The following is a 26021-nucleotide window of genomic DNA, read 5'->3' as shown; positions in this document are numbered from 1 at the left end:
AGCTGAAATCAACCAAGTAGAAACAAAAAGGACCATAGAAAGATTCAACAGAACCAAAAGCTGGTTCTTTGAGAAAATCAACAAGATAGATAAACCCTTAGCCAGACTAACGAGAGGACACAGAGAGTGTGTCCAAATTAACAAAGTCAGAAATGAAAAGGGAGACATAACTACAGATTCAGAGGAAATTCAAAAAATCATCAGATCTTACTATAAAAACCTATATTCAACAAAACTTGAAAATCTTCAGAAAATGGACAATTTCCTAGACAGATACCAGTTATTGAAGTTAAATCAGGAACAGATAAACCAGTTAAACAACCCCATAACTCCTAAGGAAATAGAAGCAGTCATTAAAGGTCTCCCAACCAAAAAGAGCCCAGGTCCAGACGGGTTTAGTGCAGAATTCTATCAAACCTTCATAGAAGACCTCATACCAATATTATCCAAACTTTTCCACAATATTGAAACAGATGGAGCCCTACCGAATTCCTTCTACGAAGCCACAATTACTATTATACCTAAACCACACAAAGACACAACAAAGAAAGAGAACTTCAGACCAATTTCCCTTATGAATATCGACGCAAAAATACTCAATAAAATTCTGGCAAACCGAATTCAAGAGCACATCAATACAGTCATCCACCATGATCAAGTAGGCTTCATCCCAGGCATGCAGGGATGGTTTAATATACGGAAAACCATCAATGTGATTCATTATATAAACAAACTGAAAGAACAGAACCACATGATCATTTCATTAGATGCTGAGAAAGCATTTGACAAAATTCAACACCCTTCAAGATAAAAGTCCTGGAAAGAATAGGAATTCAAGGCCCATACCTAAACATAGTAAAAGCCATATACAGCAAACCAGTTGCTAACATTAAACTAAATGGAGAGAAACTTGAAGCAATCCCACTAAAATCCGGGACTAGACAAGGCTGCCCACTCTCTCCCTACTTATTCAATATAGTTCTTGAAGTTCTAGCCAGAGCAATCAGACAACAAAAGGAGATCAAGGGGATACAGATCGGAAAAGAAGCGGTCAAAATATCACTATTTGCAGATGACATGATAGTATATTTAAGTGATTCCAAAAGTTCCACCAGAGAACTACTAAAGCTGATAAACAACTTCAGCAAAGTGGCTGGGTATAAAATTAACTCAAATAAATCAGTTGCCTTCCTCTATACAAAAGAGAAACAAGCCGAGAAAGAAATTAGGGAAACGACACCCTTCATAATAGACCCAAATAATATAAAGTACCTCGGTGTGACTTTAACCAAGCAAGTAAAAGATCTGTACAATAAGAACTTCAAGACACTGAAGAAAGAAATTGAAGAAGACCTCAGAAGATGGAAAGATCTCCCATGCTCATGGATTGGCAGGATTAATATAGTAAAAATGGCCATTTTAACAAAAGCAATCTACAGATTCAATGCAATCCCCATCAAAATACCAATCCAATTCTTCAAAGAGTTAGACAGAACAATTTGCAAATTCATCTGGAATAACAAAAAACCCAGGATAGCTAAGGCTATCCTCAACAATAAGAGGACTTCAGGGGGAATCACTATCCCTGAACTCAAGCAGTATTACAGAGCAATAGTGATAAAAACTGCATGGTATTGGTACAGAGACAGACAGATAGACCAATGGAATAGAATTGAAGACCCAGAAATGAACCCACACACCTATGGTCACTTGATTTTTGACAAAGGAGCCAAAACCATCCAATGGAAAAAAGATAGCATTTTCAGCAAATGGTGCTGGTTCAACTGGAGGGCAACATGTAGAAGAATGCAGATCGATCCATGCTTATCACCCTGTACAAAGCTTAAGTCCAAGTGGATCAAGGACCTCCACATCAAACCAGACACACTCAAACTAATAGAAGAAAAACTAGGGAAGCATCTGGAACACATGGGCACTGGAAAAAATTTCCTGAACAAAACACCAATGGCTTACGCTCTAAGATCAAGAATCGACAAATGGGATCTCATAAAACTGCAAAGCTTCTGTAAGGCAAAGGACACTGTGGTTAGGACAAAACGGCAACCAACAGATTGGGAAAAGATCTTTACCAATCCTACAACAGATAGAGGCCTTATATCCAAAATATACAAAGAACTCAAGAAGTTAGACCGCAGGGAAACAAATAACCCTATTAAAAAATGGGGTTCAGAGCTAAACAAAGAATTCACAGCTGAGGAATGCCGAATGGCTGAGAAAAACCTAAAGAAATGTTCAACATCTTTAGTCATAAGGGAAATGCAAATCAAAACAACCCTGAGATTTCACCTCACACCAGTGAGAATGGCTAAGATCAAAAACTCAGGTGACAGCAGATGCTGCCGAGGATGTGGAGAAAGAGGAACACTCCTCCATTGTTGGTGGGATTGCAGACTGGTACAACCATTCTGGAAATCAGTCTGGAGGTTCCTCAGAAAATTGGACATTGTACTGCCTGAGGATCCAGCTATACTTCTCTTGGGCATATACCCAAAAGATGCCTCAACATATAAAAGAGACACGTGCTCCACTATGTTGATCGCAGCCTTATTTATAATAGCCAGAAACTGGAAAGAAGCCAGATGCCCTTCAACAGACGAATGGATTCAGAAAATGTGGTACATCTAGACAATGGAATATTACTCAGCTATCAAAAACAACGAGTTTATGAAATTCGTAGGCAAATGGTTGGAACTGGAAAACATCACCCTGAGTGAGCTAACCCATTCACAGAAAGACATACATGGTATGCACTCATTGATAAGTGGCTATTAGCCCAAATGCTTGAATTACCCTAGATCCCTAGAACAAACGAAACTCAAGACGGATGATCAAAATGTGAATGCTTCACTCCTTCTTTAAATGAGGAAAAAGAATACCCTTGGCAGGGAAGGGAGAGGCAAAGATTAAAACAGAGACTGAAGGAACACCCATTCAGAGCCTGCCCCACCTATGACCCATACATATACAGCCACCCAATTAGAGAAGATGGACAAAGCAAAGAATTGCAGGCCTACAGGAACCGGATGTAGATCGCTCCTGAGAGACACAGCCAGAATACAGCAAATACAGAGGCGAATGCCAGCAGCAAACCACTGAACTGAGAATAGGCCCCCGTTGAAGGAATCAGAGAAAGAACTGGAAGAGCTTGAAGGGGCTTGAGACCCCAAAAGTACAACAATGTCAAGCAACCAGAGCTTCCAGGGACTAAGCCACTACCTAAAGACTATACATGGACTGACCCTGGACTCTGACCCCATAGGTAGCAATGAATATCCTAGTAAGAGCACCAGTGGAAGGGGAAGCCCTGGGTCCTGCTAAGACTGAACCCCCAGTGAACTAGACTATGGGGGGAGGGTGGCAATGTGGGGAGGGTTGGGAGGGGAACACCCATAAGGAAAGGGAGGGGGGAGGGGGATGTTTGCCCGGAAACCGGGAAAGGGAATAACACTTGAAATGTATATAAGAAATACTCAAGTTAATAAAAAAAAAAAAAAAGAAAGAAAACCAAAGGAAGAGACAAGGAGCTGTAGATACAAGCATCACCAAAAAAAAAAAAAAAAAAAAAAGAAAACTCATAGCTTTGAGTGCCTGCAGAAAGAAACAGGAGAGAACATATATCAGCAACTTGACAGCAAACCTAAAAGCTCTAGAACAAAAAGAAGCAAATACACCCAGGAGGAGTAGAAGGCAGGAAATAATCAAACTCAGAGCTGAAATCAACCAAGTAGAAACAAAAAGGACCATAGAAAGAATCAACAGAACCAAAAGTTGGTTCTTTGAGAAAGTCAACACGATAGATAAACCCTTAGCCAGACTAATGAGAGGACACAGAGAGTGTGTCCAAATTAACAAAATCAGAAATGAAAAGAGAGACATAACTACAGAATGAGAGGAAATTCAAAAAATCATCAGATCCTACTACACAAGCCTATATTGAATAAAACATGAAAATCTGCAGAAAATGGACAATTTCCTAGACAGATACCAGGTACCGAAGTTAAAGCAGGAACAGATAAACCATTTAAGCAACCCCATAACTTCTAACGAATAGAAGCAGTCATTAAAGGTCTCCAAACCAAAAAGAGCCCAGGTCCAGACAGGTTCAGTGCAGAATTCTATCAGACCTTCATAGAAGACCTAATACCAATACTATGCAAACTGTTCCACAAAATTGAAACAGATGGAGAGCTACTGAATTCCTTCTATGAAGCCACAATTACTCTTTTACCTAAACCACACAAAAACCAAACAAACAAAGAGAACTTCAGACCAATTTCCCTTGTGAATATCAACCAAAAATACTCAATAAAATTCTGGCAAACTGAATCCAAGAGCACATCAAAACAATCATTCACTGTGATCAAGTAGGCTTCATCCCAGGCATGCATGGATGGTCTAATATATGGAGAACCATCAACATAATCTATTATATAAACAAACTGAAAGAACAAAACCACATGATCATTTCATTAGATTCTGAGAAAGCATTTGACAAAATTCAACACCCCTTCATGATAAAAGTCCTGGAAAGAATAGGAATTCAAGGCCCATACATAAACATAGTAAAAGCCATATAGAGCAAACCAGTAGCTAACATTAAACTAAATGGAGAGAAACTTGAAGCATTTCCACTAAAATCAGGGACTAGACAAGGCTGCCCACTCTCTCCCCAATTATTCAATATAGTTCTTGAAGTTCTAGCCAGAGCAATCAGACAACAAATGTAGATCAAATGGATATAGATTGGGAAAGAAGTCAAAATATCACTATTTGCAGATGATATGATAGCATATTTAAGCAATTCCAAAAGTTCTACCAGAGAACTACTAATCCTGATAAACACTTTCAGCAAAGTGGCTGGGTATAAAATTAACTCAAATAAATCAGTAGCCTTCTTCTACTCAAAAGAGAAACAAGCCGCGAGAGAAATTAGGGAAATGACACCTTTCATAATAGTCCCAAATAATATAAAATACCTCGGTGTGACTTTAACCAAGCAAGTAAAAGATCTGTATGATAAGAACTTCAAGCCCCTAAGAAAGAAATTGAAGGAGATCTCAGAAGATGGAAAGATTTCCCATGCTCATGGATTGGCAGGATTAACATAGTAAAAATGGCCATTTTACCAAAAGTGATCTACAGATTCAATGCAATCCCCATCAAAATACCAATCCAATTCTTCACAGTGTTAGACAGAACAATTTGAAAATTCATCTGGAATAACAAAAAACCCAGGATAGCTAAAACTATCCTGAACAATAAAAGGACTTCTGGTGGAATCACTATCCCTGAACTCAAGCAGTATTACAGAGCAATAGTGATAAAAACTGCATGGTATTGGTACAGAGACAGACAGATAGACCAGTGGGATAGAATCGAAGACCCAGAAATGAACCCACACACCTGTGGTCACTTGATTTTTGACAAAGGAGCCAAAACTATCCAATGGAAAAAAAGATAGCATTTTCAGCAAATGGTGCTGATTCAATTGGAGGTCAACATGTAGAAGAATGCAGATCGATCCATGCTTATCAATCTGTACCAAGCTTAAGTCCAAGTGGATCAAGGACCTCCACATCAAACCAGATACACTCAAACTAATAGAAGAAAAGGTGGGGAACAATCTTGAACACATGGGCACTGGAGAAAATTTCCTGAACAAAACACAAATGGCCTGTGCTCTAAGATCAAGAATCACAAATGGGATCTCATAAAACTGCAAAGCTTCTGTAAGGCAAAGGACACTGTTGTTAGGACGAAATGACAACCAACAGATTGAGAAAAGATCTTTACCAATCCTACAACAGATAGAGGGCTTATATCCAAAATATACAAAGAACTCAAGAAGTTAGACCGCAGGGAGACAAATAACCCTATTAAAAATGGGGTTCAGAGGGGCTGGGGATTTAGCTCAGTGGTAGAGCGCTTGCCTAGGAAGCGCAAGGCCCTGGGTTTGGTCCCCAGCTCTGAAAAAAAGAACCAAAAAAAAATGGGGTTCAGAGCTATACAAAGAATTCACAGCTTGGAAATGCCATATGGCTGAGAAACACCTGAAGAAATGTTCACCATCTTTATTCATAAGGGAAATGCAAATCAAAACAACCCTGAGATTTCACCTCACACCAGTGAGAATGGCTAAGATCAAAACTCAGTTGACAGCAAATGCTGGCGAGGATGTGGAGAAAGAGGAACACTCCTCCATTGCTTGTGGGAATGCAAACTGGTACAACCATTCTTGAAATCAGTCTCTAGGTTCCTCAGAAAACTGGACATTGAACTACCTGAGGATCCAGCTATACCTCTCTTGGGCATATACCCAAAAGATGCCTCAACATATAACTTAGACACATGCTCCACTATGTTCATAGCAGCCTTATTTATAATAGCCAGAAGCTGGAGAGGACCCAGATGCCCTTCAACAGAGGAATGGATACAGAAAATATGGGACATCTACACAGTGGAATATTATTCAGCTATCACAAACAATGCCATTATGAAATTCATAGGCAAATGGATGGAACTGGAAAATATTATCCTGAGTGACGTAACCCAATCGCATAAAAACACACATGGTATGCACTCATTGATTAGTGGCTATTAGCCCAAATGCTTGAATTACCCTAGATGCACAGAATACATGAAACTAAAGAAGGATGACCAAAATGCGAATGCTTCACTCAATTCTTTAAAAGGGGAACAAGAAAACCCTTGGCAGGTAATAGTGAGGCAAAATTTAGAACAGAGGCAGAAGGAACACCCAATCCGAGACTGCCCCACATACATATACATCCACCAAACTAGATAAGATGGATGAAGTAAAGAAGTGCAGGCTGATAGGAACTGGATGTAGATCTCTCCTCAGAGATACACCCAGAATAGAGCAAATACATAGGCTAATGCCAGCAGCAATCCACTGAACTAAGATCAGGACCCCAGTTGAAGGAATCAGAGAGAGGTCTGGAAGATTGAAGGGGCTCGAGACCTCATATTAACAACAATGCCAACCAACCAGAGCTTCCAGGGACTAAGTCACTACCCAAAGACTATACATGGACTGACCCTGTGCTCCAACCACATAGGTAGCAATGAATAGCCTAGTAAGAGCTCCAGTGGAAGAGGAAGCCCTTGGTCCTGCCAAGACTGAACCCCCAGTGTATGTGATTGTTTGAGGAAGGGTGGTAATGGGGGGAGGATGGGGAGTGAAAGCCCATATAGAAGGGGAGGGGGAGGGGCTAGGGGAATGTTGGCCCAGAAACCGGGAAGGGGAATAATAATCAAAATGTAAATAAATACTCAAGTTAATAAAGATTAAAAAAAAAAGAAAAAAAAAGACTGAAAATTAAATCACCATCCTAATGGTGACTGAATTTCGAGGAAGTCTCAACAAATACATAATTGGGGGGGTGGCATCTTTAACAAATATTGCTGGTCTAACTAAATGCCAGTATGTAGAAGATTGCCAATAGGCCTACATTACAACCCTGGGTAAAACTCAGGTCCAAGTAAATCAAAGACCCCAATTTAAACCAGATATACTGAATCTGATAGAAGAGATGTGGGAAAAAGTCTTGAATTATTGGCAAAGGAAACATTTTCTTAAACAGAAGAGAAAAGGATGGGCACTAATGCCATCAATTAATAAATTGGACCTCATGGAACCAAAACATCTTTAAGGTAAAGGACACCATCAATAAGAAAAATGGCTGTCCATATAATTGGAAAAGGCTTTTCCCAACCCTACATCTAACAGTGAGCTAATATACAAAACATATAAAAAACTCAAGTAATTACATACCAATAAAACAGATAACCCAATTAAAAAATGGGGTACAAATTTAAACAAAGAAGCTCTCAACAAAGGTATCTCAAAAGAAACGTTTAAAGAAATGTTCAATACTGTTAGATTCTTAGCCATAGCCACCTGGAAAATGCAAATAACAATGACTTTGCAATTTTATCTTACTTCTGTCAGAATGGCTATAATTAAAAACACAATTGACAGCTAATGCTGACAAGGATATCCCACAATAGAAACACTACTATCATTTTGGTGATAGTGCATTTGTGTTCAGTCACTTGGAAGTCAATATGATAATTTCCCAGAAAACTTGCAGTAAGTCTACCTCAAGACTCAGCTATAACAGATTTGGGCACACACCCAGAATATACCTGACATCAAAAAGCACTTACCATTCTAGGTTAATAGCCACTTAACTCATTATAGAAAGAAACTTAAAACAGCCTAGACGTTCCCTCAACAGGAGAACTGAGAATGGATAAAAATATGTGGTTCATTTCTTTCATTTTGTTTATTGGATATTTTTTATTTACATTTCAAATGTTATTTCCTTTCCCAGTTTCCCATCCATAAGTCCCCTATCCCACCCCACTTCCCTTTTATATAAGGGTAATCCCTATCCCAAACAACTCCCCTTCCTGCTTCCCCATCAAAACATTCCCCTACACTAGGAAGTCCAGCCTTGGAAGGACCAAGGGCTTCTCCCATTGGTGCCCAACAGGGCCATCTTCTGCGATATATGAAGCTGGAGCCATGGGTCTGTCCATCTGTAGTCTTTGGGTAGTGGTTTAGTCCCTGGGAGCTCTGGATGGTTAGTATTGTTGTTCTTATGGGGTTGCAAGCCCCTTCAGCTCCTTCAATCCTTTCTCTAATTCCTCCCATTGGAGGCCGTTCACAGTTCAAAGGTTCACTGCCAGCATTTGCCTATGTGTTTTTTAAACTCTGGCTGAGCTTCTCAGGAGAGAGTTATATCAGGCTCCTGTCAGTATGCACTTCTTGGCTTCATCAATATTGTCTAGTTTTCGTGGCTGTGTATAGATAGGCTGTATCCCCAGGTGGGGCAAGCTCTGAAATTGCCATTCCTTTAGTCTCTGCTCCAAACTTTATCTCCATATCTCCTCTTTGAAAATTGTTGTTACCCCTTTTTAGGAGAACTGAAGCATCCACTCTTTGGTGCTCCTTCTTCTTGAGGTTCATGTGGTCTGTTTATTGTATCAGCTTTTGGACTAATATCCACTTATTAATGAGTGCAGACCATGTGTGTGTGTATGTGTGTGTGTGTGTGTGTGTTTGTGTGTGTGTGTGTGTGTGTGTGTGTGTGTGTGTTTGTGATTGGGTTACCTCACTCAGGATTTTTTTTTGTTCCATTTATTTGACTATGAATTTCATTAAGTCATTGTTTATGATAGCTGAGTAGTACTCCATTGTGTAGATGTACCACATTTTCTGTATCAATTCTTCTGTTGAAGTGCATTTGGGTTCATTCCAGCTTCTGACTATTATAAATAAGACTGCTTTGAACATAGTGGAGCATGTGTCTCTGTTGTATGTTGGAGGATCATTTGGGTATATGCCAATAGTGGTATAGCTGGATCCTCAGGTAATGCAATGAGGAATCTCCCAACTCATTTCCAGACTGGTTGTACCATCTTGCAATGCCACCAACAATGGAGGTGTGTTCCTCTTTCCCCACATCCTTGCAAGCATCTGTCTCTTACCTGAATTTCTGTTCTTAGCCATTCTGACAGGCTTGAGGTGGAATCTCAGGTTTGTTTTGATTTGCATTTCTGTGATGACTAAGGATATTGAACATTTCTTTAGGTATTTCTCAGCTGAGATTTCTTTATTTAGCTCTGTAACCCATTTTTAAATAGGATTATTTGGCTTTCTGGAGCAGACATTCTTGAGTTTTTTATATATTGGATATTAGCCCCCTATCCAATATAGGGTTGGTAAAGATATTTTACTAATGTGTTCATTACTGTTTTATCCTTAAGACATTTTCCTTTGCCTTACAGAAGCTTTGCAGTTTTATCAGCTCCCATTTGTCTATTCTTGACCTTAGAGCTTAAGCCATTGGTGTTTGGTTCAGGAAAATTTCCCCAGTGCCTATTTGTTCTAAGATAAGACTTTTTCTTCTATGAGTTTGTGTGTATATTGTTTTATGTGGAGGTCCTTGGTTCACTTGGACTTATGCTATGCACAAGGTGATAAGAGTGGGGCGATTTGCATTCTTCTACATGCCAGTTGAACCAGCACTACTTGTTGAAAATACTGTCTTTTTTCCACTGAATGATTTTAGCTCCTTTGTCAAAGATCAAGTGACTTTTGGTGTGTGGCTTCACTCCTGGGTCTTCAATTTATTTCCTTGATCTACCTGCCTGTCTCTGTATCAATACTATGCAATTTTTATCACTATTGCTTTGTAATACTGCATAAGATCAGGGATGATAATTCCCCCAGAAGTTCCTTTATTTTTAAGGATAGTTTTCGCTATCCTGAGTTTTTTGTTATTCCAAATGAATTTCCAAGTTGCACTTTCTAAGTATATGAAGAATTGAGTTCGAATTTTGATGGTAATTGTATTGAATCTGTAGATCAGATCTTTTTTGGCAAAATATCCATTTTTACTATCTTAATCCTGCCAATCCATAAGCATTGGAGGTCATTCCATCTTCTAAGATCTTCAATTTCTTTCTTCAGAGGCTTGAAGTTCTTGTCATACAGATCTTTCACTTGATTGGATAGCGTCACACCCAGGTCTTTTATGTTGTTTGAGATGATTGGGAAGTGTGTCATTTCCCTAATTACTTTCTCAGCCTCTTTATCCTTTGAGTAAAAGAAGGCTATTGATTTGTTTGAGGTAATTTATATCCAGCCACTATGCTGAAGTTGTTTATCAGGCTTAGTAGTTCTCTGGTGGAACTTTTGGAGTCACTTAAGTATACTATCATATCATCTGCAAATAGTGACATTTTGTCTACTTCTTTTCCCACTTGTATCCCTGTGACCACATTTTGTTGTCTGATTTCTCTGCCTAGGATTTCTAGTACTATATTGAATAAGTAGGGAGAGAGTAGGGAGTCTTACCTAATTCATGATTTTCCTGAGAGTTCTTCAAATTTTTCTTCATTTAATTTGATGTTGGTTACTATTTGCTGTATATTGTTTTACTATATTTAGGTATGTTAAGTCCTGATCTTTCCAAGACTTTTAACATGAAGGCATGTTGAATTTTGTCCAATGCTTTCTTAGAATCTAATGAGATGATCATATATTTTTTTCTTTGAGTTTGTTTACATGGTGGATTACGTTGAAGGAGTTCCATATATTGAACCATCATTGCATCTCTGGAATGAAGCCTACTTGATTATGCTGGATAATCACTTTGATGTTTTCTTGGATTTGGTTTGTGAGAATTTTATTGAGTATTGTTGAGTCAATATTGAAAAGGGAAATTGGTCTAATTTTTTCTTTCTTTCTTAGGTCTTTTTATGCTTTAGGTGTAAGTGTAACTGTGGCTTTGTAGAAGAAATTGAGTGGTGCTCCTTCTGTTTCTATTTTGTGGAATAGGTTGGACAGTATGGGTATGAGGTCTTCTATGAAGGTCTGATAGAATTCTGTACTAAACCCATCTAGTCCTCTGCCATTTTTGGTTGGGACACTTTTAATAACCCCTTCTAATTCTTTAGGAGTTTTGGGACAGTCTAGATGGTTTATCTTATCCCAATTTAGCTCTGGTACCTGGTATATGTCTAGACAATTGTTCATTTCATCCAGATTTTTCAGTTTTGTTGAATATATAGTTTTGTAGTGGAATCTGATGATTTTGTGAATTTCTTCAGATTCTCTTGTTATGTCTCCCTCTTCATTTCTTATTTTATTGGATACATTCTCTGTGCTTTCTGTTTATTCTCGCTAAGGGTTTATCTATCTTGTTGGTTTTCTCAAAGAACCAGCACCTGGTTGTGTTGATTCTTTGTATAGTCCTTTTTCTTTCTACTTGTTTGATTTTAGCCCTGAGTTTGAGTATTTCCTGCTTTCTACTCCTCTTGGGTGTATTTGCTTCTTTTTGTTCTAGAGCTTTTAGGTATGCTGTCAACCTGCTAGTATATGTTCTCGTCAATTTCTTTTTGGAGGTACACAGAGCTTAGTTTTCCTCTTAGCACTGCTTTCATTGCGTCCCACAAGTTTAGGTATGTTCTGCTTTAATTTTCATTATATTCCAAAAATCTTTAATCTCTTTATCTCTTCCTTGGCCAAGTTATCATTGAGTAGAGTATTTTTCAGCTTCCATGTATATGTTGGTTTTCTGTCATTATTGTTTTTATTGAAGACCAGGTTACTCTGTAGTGATCTGAAGGGATGCATGGGATTATTTTAATCTTCTTTTATCTGTTGAGGCCTGTTTTGTGACTGATTATATGGTCAATTCTTAGGAAGGTACCATGAGGGACTGATAAGAATGCATATTCTTTTGTTTTAGGATGAAATTTTCTATAAATATCTGTTAAATCCATTTGGTTCATAACGTGTTAGTTTCTCTATGTCTCTATTTAGATTCTGTTTCCATGACCTGTCCATTATGAGAGTAGAGTGGTGAAATCTCCCACTATTATTTTGTGAGGTACAATGTGTACTTTGAGCTTTAGTAAGGTTTCTTTTATGAATGTAGGTACCCTTGCATTTGGACCATAGATGTTCAGGATGGATAGTTCATCTTGGTGGATTTTTCCTTTGATGAATATGAATTATTCTTCCTTATCTTTTTTGATAATTTTTGGTTGATAGTCTATTTTATCTGATATTAGAATGGATACTCCAGCTTGTTTGTTTGGACCATTTGTTTGGAAAATTGTTTTCCAACTTTTACTCTGAGGTAGTGTCTCCCTTTTAACTGCAGTGTGTTTCTTGTATGCAGGAAAATGCTGGGTTATTTAAGTATCCAGCCTATGTCTTTTTATTGGGGAATTGAGTCCATTGATGTTAAGAAATATTAAAAGAATAGTGATTGTTGTTTCCTGTTACTTCTGTTGTTAGAGGTGGAATTAATGTTTGTTTGTCTCTCTTTTGGGTTCATTGCAAGATTACTTTCTTGATTTTTCTAGGGTGTAGTTTCTCTCCTTATGTTGGGCTTTTCCATCTATTATCCTTTGTAGTGCTCGATTTGTGGAAAGATACTGTATAAATTTGGTTTTATCATGGAATTTCTTGGTTTCTCCGTCTATGTTGATTGAGAGTTTTGCTGGATATATTAGCCTGGGCTGGCATTTGTGTTCTTTAGTGTCTGTATGACATCTGTCCAGGATCTTCTGGCTTTCATAGTCTCTGGAGAAAAGTCTGGTGTAACTCTGATAGACTGTCTTGATATGTTACTTGACCTCTTTTCCTTACTGCTTTTAATGTTCTTTCTTAATTTTGTGCATTTGGTGTTTCAAGACAGGAGGAATTTCTACTAGGACCAATCTATTTGGAGTTCTGTAGGCTTCTTGTATGTTTATGTGCATCTTTCTTTATGTTAGGGAAGTTTTCTTCTAAAATTTTGTTGACAATATTTACTAGCCCTTTAAATTGGGAGTCTTCTCTGTCTTCTATACCTATTATCCTTAGGTTTGATATTTTTATTGTGTCTTGCATTTCCTGGTTGTTTTGGGTTAGGTGGTTTTTGCATTTTACATTATCTTTGATAGTTGTGTCGATGTTTTCTATGGTGTCTTTTGCCCCTGAGATTCTGTCTTCTATATCTTGTATTCTATTTGTTATGCTTGTGTCTCTGACTCCTATTCTCTCTCCTAGGTTTTCTTTCTCCAGGGTTGAATCCCTTTTTGATTTCTTTATTCTGTCTATTTCTATTTTTAAATTCTGGATGATTTTGTTCAATTCCTTCTTTACCTATTTGGTTGTATTTTCCTGTAATTATTTAGCGGATTTTTGTGTTTCCCCTTTAAGGGTTTCTACTTGCTTACCTGTGTTGTCCTGTATTTATTTAGAGAGTTATTTATGTCCTTCTTAAAGTCCTCTATCATCATCATGAGATGTGATTTTTTTTTTTTTGAGCTGGGGACCGAACCCAGGGCTTTGCACTTCCTAGGTAAGCGCTCTACCACTGAGCTAAATTCCCAGCCCCATGAGATGTGATTTTTAAATCCAAATCTTGCTTTTACAATGGGTTGGGATATCCAGTATATGTTTTGGTGAGAGAACTGGGCTCTGATGATGCCAAGTAGTGTTGGTTTCTGTTGATTAGGTTCCTATGCTTGCTTCTTGCCATCAGGTTGTCTATGTTGGTGGCTTGTCTTTCTGTCTCTGACAGTGGCTTAACCCTCCTGTAAGCCTGTGTGTCAGCACTCCTGTAGACCTTTTTGCTTTCAGCTATATCTTAGAACAGAGAGCTGCTCTTAGGTTTCTGTGACCTGATGCCTCCAGGCTTGGAGCAGAAGAGTTGTTCTTACATCTACTCTCAGGTGTGTCAGAGCTCCAGGCAACTGGCTTTTGACTGTTGGCAGAGGCAGACACCAGAAGGTTTCTGGCACAGCCTGCTCCTAGGTTCTTGTATCCAGAGTGCACTTGTTAGGATTTTCTTGGGCCAGCAATGTGAACAGAAGTGGTGGTGTCCTCTGAGATCTCAGGTTTTTCCCAGTTTCTGATAGTCCAGCTCTCCCCCGTGGGATTTGCATATAGAGATCTGTGGTATGGGTTCGGCTGCAGGTGTAGGCAGAAACCAGAAGTGCCATATCTCAGATGACTTCTGCATTTTTGTGTCCTGAGGTCACTAGGTGGGTGGCTTGGAGCAGAAGAGTTGGTCTTACCTCTGCTCTCAGATGTGTAGGTTGGACTGGCAACTGGCTTTCAGCTCTTGGTGCAGGCGGGAAACTGTGTTGTTCCTTTCTTAAATGGGGTATTAATCACCCTTTAAAAATATTTACAGGATGAAATTTGTAGACAATTGGATGAGACTAGAAAACATCTACTTGAGTAAGGTAACCTACACCCATGAAAGATATGTCATTCACTCATAAGAGGATATTGTTGTAAAACCAAAGAAGATGATGCTATCATCCACAGGCCCAGAGAGGCTAAGTATAAATGAGGGCTATAGTAAGGAATTTAAGGATCTCCTTGTTAAGGGGAACTCGAATTGATTTTCTTCAGATGGACTGTGGGAGATAATGCTTGGTTAGAGAAGTGATAAATGGTGGCAGGGAAGTGTGTAAATATTTTAAGAAATGACAGAAAATGGGGGCAGAATTTGGGGGAAAAAGTAGAAACCTAATCAGTAGAAAGTTCATGAAATCTATGAAAGCAGCACAGAATCTATCACTGTCAGGTTCCTAAAGGGACATGGACACAGCTATGAATCCTCAACTTCCAGTTTGTCTTGCTTGCAAAGTGTTCTGGGCATGGAACCTGTCATAATTATCATCAAAGTGAACAGAGAGATTTCATCTAGCAATTGAGGAAAACACATGCAGAATCCCACATGCAAACATAGCTAGAGTACTAAAAGTCATATAGACTGGAGAGGGAAATATCATAGGAATTGGATGAGTATGGACACCATGAGAACATGGGATAGAGAATCAAGTAACTGGGACTTATTGGGGGCTTACAGAGAGTAATGCACCTGTAGAGATGTGATCTGTTCCTTTGCATATATTTAACAGCTTTATAGCTTGATGTTACCATGGAAAGTCTGTCAGTATAAAGAAATAGAATAGAAAATGTTGTGTTCCCTTGATCCTTGAATATAGGACTGTGGATACTCTATCAGCTCCACCACAGGGTGCTGCTGATTTGGGATGCAGGACTTGGGGATTGACTGAGCTTACCCTAAGCCATTGCTAGGTGAATGTTGGGGAGTAGAGAAGCCCCAGGAGCCTGCTTAGTGCTGGGAAAGCAAAGTCTGAGAGCTGAAGCTGGCTCTGGATACCTGAACCTGAGAAGAGGTTGGGGCAGTCTGGTTCTCAGACTGTTGGACACCCAGATGCTTCTGAGAGGCATGGAAGAGCCTAGATCAGTGTCATGGCCCAAGGGCTGGATGTAGTCCAGGGTTAGGGGAAAGTTTCAGGGGCATTCCATCTGGTCCCATGGTGAGAGTCTTTGTCTTGACAGCTACAGACATGGCTTGAGCGTGGTGGTGGTCATGGCTGCAAATAAAGAGACACCTTCTACAGGATACTAAATGATGGATCTATAGGTAAAGGTGTTCTCCATGGTTCCCAAAGGTGGATCCTGATGAAAAATGGCAGTCCATAGTTCTAAGGCATTTATTGTCATGGCAGAAATTGGATGTGTATAACCATACCCTCTTCTCCAGGTAAGCCTGAGATTAAACACCTTTTACCAGGAGGAAGGTCTAGGAAGAAAAGCTTATTGGCTACACTCTCCAGGTCTGTATATAGCTCATTAGCATGGAAATTCGTCTTGAGAAGACATGACCTGTGGTCATGTCCTTTTCATTATCTACATGTGGAGTACTTGGGGTGTTGCGTTTACTTGACTGATGGCCACAGATCTATGGGGGTAGGGGTGTTGTGTTTAGTGATAGGGGCTTGGTGGTCGGGAGCAGGCACATCTCCTACTATCTCTTCAGGCTTTCGGAGGCTTCTAGCCTTAGCTCAACTGAGGACAACGGTTCCTTTCATGGTACTACACTTGCATCCTGACATCAAACTACAATGTTACCTAACCTCTCTGGATCTGTAGATTGTAGCAGGGTTATTTTTATTTTACAGCTTATAAGTGGATCTTTCCATTTATAAGTGAGTACATATCATGTTTGATTTTCTTGCCCTGGCTTTTCTCACTCACAATGTTTTTTGTTTGTTTATTTGTTCTAAGTCCATTCAACATGACTCTTTAGCCTATTCATGGGAACTTTCTCCTTATACTGGATTGCCTTTGTCTAGCATTGATATGATCAAATGTGCCTATTCTTATTGTAACTTTTTATGCACTCTTAGTTTTTTAACCCTGGGATGTTAGAGCTTTCTGAAGGATGGTGGTAGGGGTGGTGGTGGTAATGGCAGATTCTTGTGCCAAGACAGGCGGTAAGGATATACTTGGGGAGGGATGTGGACAGGAACCTCTCAGATATAATATATAAGAAAATACTTTTTTAAAAAGATCAGAAAGGATGACACTAATGTAAAAATTTGAAGGATGCCTATTGTGGTTGCATTTCTTAATCTTTCACCATGGAGATGATGTAGCTATTAGCCCCTAGATTGTTAGTACTTAGGTTTTTAGTCTGTGTATCCTCTGGGAAATTAAACCAGCCAAGTCCAAATTTTATTTTGTAGAAAAAGATAATTTACTCCTAGGAAAATTTGCTATAAAATAAGTATGATAGTCATGTAATGTTGAGACATAGAGATGCAGCTCCCAGGCAGGGTCAAGTAAGAACTGGTGACAGGTGCAAGTAAGAGCTGGAATGTCACCCTTGAGAAGAAAATGTTTTTCTAACTTGGCCTTAAACTATGTTCTGCTGTGTCCTGTTTCTGTGGAAGCGATTCTCATGCTCTCTTGGTAATGGCGAGTATATTTTGATAAAAAGAAGAGGGATGATTTGTTACATGAATATTTTGAGGATAAATATTTGTTTAGTCATATTTCTTTGTTTAGTCTTGCCTCAGTTTTTCCTGGTATTGTGGGAATAACGATCTTATGGTATTTTGCCAAAATGGACATTGAAGTAATGCGTATCCCTATCTATATAAGAGTTAATAAACCTTGCAAGTGCGTGCAGTTGCTTCTGCCGTTGCTCTGCATCCCCTGTGTCCTGGTGGTGTGTGACCATACACAGGGCCCCCAGTGCACTAGATGTTGACAATGTAACTCCTCAGGAAAATGAGGAAGCCAGAGATACACTTTCTTGAATAAATAAATATGTGTAAAAATCATAATTGTACAAATTAAAGTATTTTAATGAATTGTCTGCAAACTGTATGTTACAGAATATGGCATGGAGGAGCTACCGTCCTGGAGATAATCATGCAAGTAAAATGAAGCAGCTGGGTCACAGGACAGGTTTTAAATACATTTTATGTGAAAGAGGATATTAATTGTACAAAAGAGATGATTGCACTGTGATAATTTCATCTCTCTCTTTTATATACTTCTGTCATATTTACCATTCATTATCACATGCATTTCTCCATTTTCTGCTTTCTTGTTCCTTTCTTCTTCTTAATAGTTTATATTTCTAAGAACTGTAGTGTCGCCATATGAGAAGCAAAAGTCAATAGTTTGGAGCTTTAAACAATACTATGCTGTGTGAGATCCAGTGGAAATGTAACACACTGGATACTTCTAGTCTCAGAGAATTAACATTTCTTGCAGAATGTAGGAGTAAGGCTTCCTAAAGATTCTCTCTTGAATCCTTCTGTATATACTGAAAGTCTATATGTTAGAAAGAAATTCCAGTGTGATTTTCCCTAAAAAAGTTTTACATAGGTGTGCCTTTAAATGTTCTTATGATTAGAGATATTGTTGGGAAAAAAAAGACCAGATTAATTTGAGTGTAATTTGTCAGTTGTGGAAAGTCCTTTTTGAGCTAAGCAAATTGGCCCACTCTGTATTACTGAACAAGCATAATTGTTGGTTTGGTTAGAGAGGACTAGGGTATTGTTTTTCAATAGCATTATAATTTGAATCCTTCTGCCTCAACCTCTTGATAAGTGGTTCGTAACATTCATAATGCTGCTAAACTTTAATTCAGTTCCTCAAGTTGTGGTGGCCCCCACTCATAAAATTATTTTTGTTGTTTGTAGTTTGCTGTATGTAAGCAGGTAAGTGTAGATAAAAGACCAGATTAGAGCCTGTGATTGAACAGTAGAAAAGGAATGTGGACTGATAGTTCTTGAGAGGTGGAAGAGATAGGAGAGAAAGGAGAAGGAAGAAAAGTGGAGGAAGAGAAGGAAGTCCCAGATCTGTGTGATTTTAAATAGCTATAGGTAGCTATGAATATGTAACAAGGGAAGGATAATTAGAGGACAATTTGTCTTATCTAGATGGGCAGATTATCTCAATATCAATTGGCTCTGAATTCATTTTCGGGCATTTTGCGGGTTGAGAATTTACTGATATTAATCTGTTTGACAAATTGCAAGCCTCTAGAGTTTTGATTTTATCGTGATATTTGGAATTTTGACTATAATCACAGGAGGCAGATGGCTCGGAATGTGAGCAGAGTCTGCAGCAAGAAAGCCTCAAGATTGGTGGTCTCTGCATGGGGCTAGCCATGGAGGCACTGAGATCACTGGGATCAGAGAGTAGCTAGAGTTAGCTTGGGATGGTGCATCATTTTTTTTTAATTATTTCCCACAACAACCTCGTAAATATAATTGTGCAACTTTTATGAAATGTAATGTAAATATCAGATATACGGCTCTATGAAAGTGCCATCTAGCCTCAATGGGGTTCAAACCTACAGGTTCAGAAGCCTACTTTTGAAAGATGGCCTAAGCATTAGAGATTTGCCCCTGCCACAGACCATGCTTCTGCACCTGTCCCTAACCAGGTGCCTATGCCTGCCATTGCATTTGAGTGCTAGGATTAAAGGCTGTACCTCCATATACTGTGATTTCTGTGATTTCTCTTTTTTGCTTGCTTTGTTCATTTTTATTTATTGACTTTAGGGAAGCTTTCTTGTAGGCCAAGGTGGCATTAAAAACTCCTTATAAAGGGGTTGGGGATTTAGCTCAGTGGTAGAGCGCTTGCCTAGGAAGCGCAAGGCCCTGGGTTCGGTCCCCAGCTCCGAAAAAAAGAACCAAAAAAAAAAAAAGAAGGAGTGAAGAAAAACTCCTTATAAAAGGGAATAATTGAACTTCTAACTGTCCTGTTCACAGATGCCAGGTGCAGTGGTTTCCAGAATGCTGCATGGAGTCTGGAATACCACTGTTATCAGCTGAATTCTGCCTCTAATGTTCATTCATATACAATTTAACCCCTAATGTTAGGATACAATTTTCTTTGAAAATGGGACTGATTCTAATTCAAAATTCTGTAACCTTGCAAAGGCAAGAATCTTAAAAGGTAAAAGGCTAAAATATCTCTCAAATTACAATATAGGAAGCTTTAATGTTGAAACCATTAGAACCTAAATCACCTAACATCGCTAGGATAAGAAAGATCAGAGAACAGACTGTAAGCAATGGGGTTAAAAAACTAAATACTGAGGACTGAGTCCACAGCAAGTTATACTAAAAATAAAATTCTCAGTGGGGAAATGCGTAACTTTAAAGGCAAGTAGAAGCCTTTAAAGAGAAAACACAAAAATTCCTTAAAGAGTTGCAGGAAAACACAACCAAAAACGTGAAGTAATTAAATAAAACCATCCAGGATTTAAACATGGAAATAGAAACAATAAAGAAATCACAAAGAGAGACAACCCTGGAGATAGAAATCTATGAAAGAGATTAGGTGTCCTAGATGCAAACTTCATCAACAGAATACAAGAGATAAAAGAGAGAATCGTAGCAGCAGTAGATACCATAGAAAACATTGCCACAATAGTCAAAAGAAAATGCAAAATGCAAAAAGCTCCAAAGTGAAAACATCCCGGAAATCCAGAACACAATGGGAAGACCAAACATAATGATAATTGGTATAGAAGAGAGCAAAGATTTCAACTTAAAGAGCCACTAAACATCTTCAACATAGTTATAGAAGAAAACTCCCCTAACATAAAGAAAGAGATGCTCATGAATATACAGGAATCCTATAGAACTCCAAATAGATTTTACCAGAAAAGAAATTTCTCCTGTCACATAGTAGTCAAAAAACCAAATGTACAAAACTAAGAAAGAATATTAAGAGCAGTAAGAGAAAAAAAGGTCAAGTAACACATAAGAGCAGACCTATCAGAATTACACCAGACTTCCCAACAGAGACTATGAGAGCTAGAAGATCCTGGGCAGATATCATACAGATCCCAAGAGAACACAAAGGCCAGCCCAGGCTACTATACCCAGCAAAACTCTCAATTACCATAGTTGGAGAAACCAAGATATTCCATAGCAAAACCAAATTTACACAACATCTTTTAACAAATCCAGCCCTACAAGGGATAACAGATGGAAAACTCCAACACAATGAGAGAAACTACACCCTAGAAAACACAAGAAATTAATATTCTTTCAGAAAAACCCAGAAGAGGATAGCCACAGAAACATAATTCCACCTCTAACAACAAAGTAATAGGAAACCATAATCAATATTCCTTAGTATCTCTTAACATTAATGGACTGAATTTCCCAATAAAAAGACATAGACTAACAGACTTGATAAACAGGACTCAGCATTTTGCTCCATACAGTAAATAACCTCAGTGACTGTCTTAGTCTTCTCTAGAATCACAGCACTTATGGGTAGTCTATATATAGTAAGAGAATTCATAGATGTCTTACAGTCTACAGTCCAACTCCCCAGCAATGATCATCAGCAGCTATGAATGGAAGTCCAAGGATTTAGCAGTGACTTTATCCCACAAAGCAGGCAAGCAGAAAAAAAGAGTACTTCCTTCTTCTCATGTCTTTATGTCTCCAGCAGAGGTGTGTCCAAGATTAAAAGTGTGTACCACCTTGCCTGGATCTGGGACTTGCTTTGTCCCAGGTGACCTTGAATGCAGAGTTCTCCTTGCCTTAAGCTCCTGGGATTCATAGCCACTTTCCTCAAAATCTCCATAGCAAGGTCCAAGTCAGAAACTTGTATTACCCAGCCTCAAGATCAGGATCAAATGTAATCCTTCCAATTCTGGATTGTTGGTCATTCCAGATATAGTCAAGTTGACAACCAGGAATAGCCACTACAGTGACAAAGACACTACCTCAGAATAAAGGGCTGTAAAAAAATTTCCAAGCAAATGGTCCCAAGAAACATGATTGCATAGCCATTCTAATAGCAACTAAAATCGACTTTCAAACAAAAGTTTTGAAAAAAGTTAAGGAAGGACACTTCACACTCATCAAAGAAAAAAATCTAACAAGAGGAACTATCAATTCTGAACATCTATGCCCAAATGCAAGGGCACACGCATTCATAAAATGAACTTAATAAAGCATACTTCTTGGGAATTAAGGTTTCCAATGTCACAGGGTTGTTTCAGCTGAGCACTTGGAATCCCTGTGAGCTTGATATCTGTAAGTAATCGCCATGTCAATCACCCCCGTGAACCATATCTGACTGACCAATGTGACCTTGTTACAGATGAAGCAGGAAGGAAAGCACTTCGAACTTGCCTCCTATAGAAACAAAGTCATTGGATGACCTGGTGGAGTGGCGTGGAGAAAGACATTGATGAATTTCTGCAGACTTATTCATTGTTTGTCAAAGTTTTCAAATGTCTGGTTGCCAAGAAGAAAGACTTCATTAATGCATTTGGTACAGATGACCAGACTCTAATCTGCAAGCACATTTTGACTAAAGGAGAAGTTTATGTGTCAGATAAAAAGAACACACAGCTGGAGCAGATGTTTAGGGATATTGCCACCACTGTGGCCTACAAGTGTGTGAAACTGGAAACAAAGAGACTCTACTGCATTATCCTCAGTGAGAGAGCCACAAAGGACATCCACTACCTTGTCAAATCAGAGCACAAAGCAGCAGGCTTTGGAAGTGATAAAGCAGGTGAAAGAGAAAATGAAGATAGAGCAGGCCCACATGCATTTGCATTTTATCCTTCCAGTGAATGAAGGGAAGAACCTGAAAGACAATCTGAAGCCATTAAAGAAGGTCGTCGTAGAGAGTGAGGACTACAACCGACAGCTGGAGATCATATGTCTTATTGATCCAGGCTACTTCAGAGAAATTGATGAGATGGTAAAAAAGGAAACCAAAAGCAAGGGTATTCTGGTAGTGCTGAGTCTGAAAGATGTGGAGGAAGGAGATGAGAAGGTTGAAGGACTCCATGCAGCTCCTCAGCTGCAGCATAACAGTGAACTTTTGTTCCTAATTGCAGCTGCATGTTGCTTGTTTCTGTTACCTGCCAAAAGTTCTGCTTAATGTGCCACTTTCCATTTTGTGTTAAACATTTGCCTAGGTACATGGGTATTTTTGTTGTCAACTGGGGTTTCCAGCAAAAATGAAAAAAATAACCCAAAATACAGAGTTCAGAACAGCTGTCACTGCTGTGTATACTTTTCTATTTCCAAAGGTAAGACCAGAGATAATGTTAGTGGATAAGAAGGTAGATTTAGTACCTGGCAGATCTTTGGAGAGGGCTCTATATAACAATGGGGGGTAGTGCTTGCTGGGAAGGAAGATGTGGTGTTTCCACATAATGAAGTCCAAGTCTAGGGTGCGAGTTTCAACAAGCATGGTAACACTACTGACAGATAATTCTTGGAAAAATATATAAAGTCATTTAATACTAACTATTAAAAGTTTATTATATATGTTAGGTTCAGTAAAATTTTATGTCAAAACATAAATTGCACCACACACAATAATATCAAGAGGTTTCAAAACCCCCTCTCATCAATAGACAGGTCATTGGAACAGAAATTAACAGAGACACAGTGAACTTAACTGAAGTTATAGACAAATAGATTTAACAGATATTTATAGAACATTTCATCCAAAAAAAAAAAAGAATATAACTTCTTCTCAGTGCCTCATGGTACCCTCTCCAAAACTGACCAAATAATCGGTCACAAAATAGGACTCAACAGATATAAGAGGATTGAAATAATCCCATGCATCCTATCAGATTACCATGGACTAAGGCTGTCTTCAGTAACAACAAGAACTACAAAAATCCACATAAACATGGAAGGTGAACAATTCTCTATTCACTGATAACTTGGTCAAGGAAAAAATAAGAAAGAAATTATAGACTTTTTAAAATTTAAAGAAAATGAAGGCATAAACATACCCAAAATTATGGGATACAATGTAAGCAGTGCTAAGAGGAAAACTCATAGCTCTGAGAGCCTTAAAAAAGAGACTAGCGATAGCGTACATTAGCAGCTTGACTGCATACCTGAAAGCTCTAGAACAAAAAGAGGCAAATACATTCAAGAGGAAGAGAGGGCAGGAAATAATGAAACTCAGGGCTGAAATCAACCAAGTAGAAACAAAAAGAAATATGCAAAGAATCAACAAAACAAGGAGCTGGTTCTTTGAAAAAATCAACAAGATAGATAAACTCTTAGCCAGATTAACCAGAGGGCATGGAGAGTCTATCCAAATTATCAAAATCAGAAGTGAAAAAGGAGACATAACAACAGTATTTGAGGAAACTCAAAAAATCATCAGATCCTATTACAAAAGCCTATATTCACAAAAGATGGAAAATCTGGATGAAATGGACAATTATCTAGAAAGATTCCAAGTACCAAATTTAAGCCAGGATCAGATAAATTATCCAAACATTACCGTAACTCCTAAAGAAGTAGAAGCAGTTATCAAAAGTCTCCCAACCACAAAAAAGCCCAGGACCAGATGAGATTACTGCAGAATTCTATCAGACCTTCATAGGAGTACTCATAACAATACTGTCCAAACTATTCCACGAAATAGAAACAGAAGGAGCACTACCAAATTCCTTCTATGAAGCCACAATCATGCTTACACCTAAACCACACAAAGACCCAACAAAGAAAGGAAACTTCAGAAAAAGTCCCCTTATCAATATCGACACAAAAATACTCAATAAAATTCTCATAAACTGAATACAAGAGCCCATCAAAATGATCATCCATCATGATTAAGTAGGCTTCATCCCAGGGATGCAGGGAAGGTTCAATATGTGGAATTCCATCACCATAATCCACTATGTAAACAAACTCAAAGGAAAGAGAAACATATGATTATCTCATTAGATGTTGAGAAAGCATTTGATAAAATTCAATACCCCTTTATGTTAAAAGTCTTGGAAAGATAAGGAATTCAAGGCCCATACCTAAACATAGTAAAAGCAATATACACAAAACAGTGACCAACGTCAAACTAAATGGAGAGAAATTTGAAGCAATCCCAGTAAAATCAGGGAAGAGACAAGGCTGCCCACTCTTTCCCTGTTCAGTTAATTTAGTACTCAAATTTCTAGCCAGAGCAATCAGACAACAAAGGGAGGTCAAAGGGATACAAATTGGAAAGGAAGAAGTCAAAGTATCTCTATTTGCAGAAGATATGATAGCATACACAAGTGACACTATAAGTTACTCCAGGGAACTACTAAGCCTGAAAAAACCTTCACCAAAGTAGCAGGATGTAAAATTAACTCAAACAAATAAGTAGCCTTCTTCTACTCAAGGATAAACTGGATGAGAAAGAAATTAGGGAAATGACAACCTTAATAATAGTCCCAAGTAACATAAAATACCTAGGTGTGACTCTATCCAAGCAAATTATCTGTATAACAAGAAGTGCAATTCTCTGAAGAAAAAAACTGAAGATCTCAGCAAATAGACTGAACTCACTTGCTAATGGATTGGCAGGATTAATATAGTAAAAATTACCATTTTGCCAAAAGCAATCTACAGATTCAATGCAATCCCCATCAAACTTCCAACAAAATTCCTCATAGATTTAAAAATGCAATTTGGAAATTCATTTGAAATAACAAGAAACCCAGGCTAGAGAAAACTATTCTCAACAATAGAAAAACTTCTGGAGGAATCACCATTCCAGACCTCAAGTGGTATTACAGAGCAATATTGATAAAACAAAACAAAACAGAAAAAAACTGCATGGTATTGGTGGAGAAACAAGCAACAAGCAGCTAGAACAAAGGAATAGAATTGAAAACCCAGAAATGAACCCCACACCTACGGTCACTTCATCTTTGACAAAGAAGCTAAAACCATCTAGTGGGAAAAGATAGCATTTTCATCAAATGGTGCTGGTTCAACTGGAGGTCATCGTGTAGAAGAATGAAAATTGACCCATTCTTATCTGCTTGTACAAATCTCAAGTCCAAGTGGATCAAGAACCTCCTCATAAAACAAGATACACTCAAATTATAGAAGAGAAAGAGGGTGAGAGCCTTGAACACATATGCATAAGGGATAATTTCCTGAACAGAACACCAATGACTTATGCTCTAAGATCAAGAAATGACAAAGGGGACCTCATAAAATTGCAAAGCTTCTATAGGGTGAAGGCCAGTACTGTCAGTAGGACAAAATGGTAACCAACAGATTGAAAAGAAAAAGGACATTTACCAATCCTACTTTCAATAGAAGGCTAATATCTAATA

At 38.4% G+C, this 26021-nt stretch overlaps 1 long non-coding RNA gene and 1 pseudogene across 2 annotated transcripts in view; both read left to right on the top strand.

The window, feature by feature from the left end:
• Window positions 1-26021, top strand: part of LOC102549242 (uncharacterized) — a 1084685-nt gene that overhangs the window by 522575 nt on the left and 536089 nt on the right. The gene's annotated exons all lie outside the window — the stretch shown is intronic.
• Window positions 21974-22822, top strand: Sbds-ps1 (Sbds, ribosome maturation factor, pseudogene 1; annotated as a pseudogene).

The sequence above is a fragment of the Rattus norvegicus genome, chromosome 7 (assembly GCF_021556685.1).
Source record: "Rattus norvegicus strain SHRSP/BbbUtx chromosome 7, alternate assembly SHRSP_T2T, whole genome shotgun sequence".
Lineage (NCBI taxonomy): Eukaryota > Metazoa > Chordata > Mammalia > Rodentia > Muridae > Rattus > Rattus norvegicus.
Note: the sequence above shows the minus strand (reverse complement) of the source record. Positions and strands in the feature narration are given on the sequence as shown.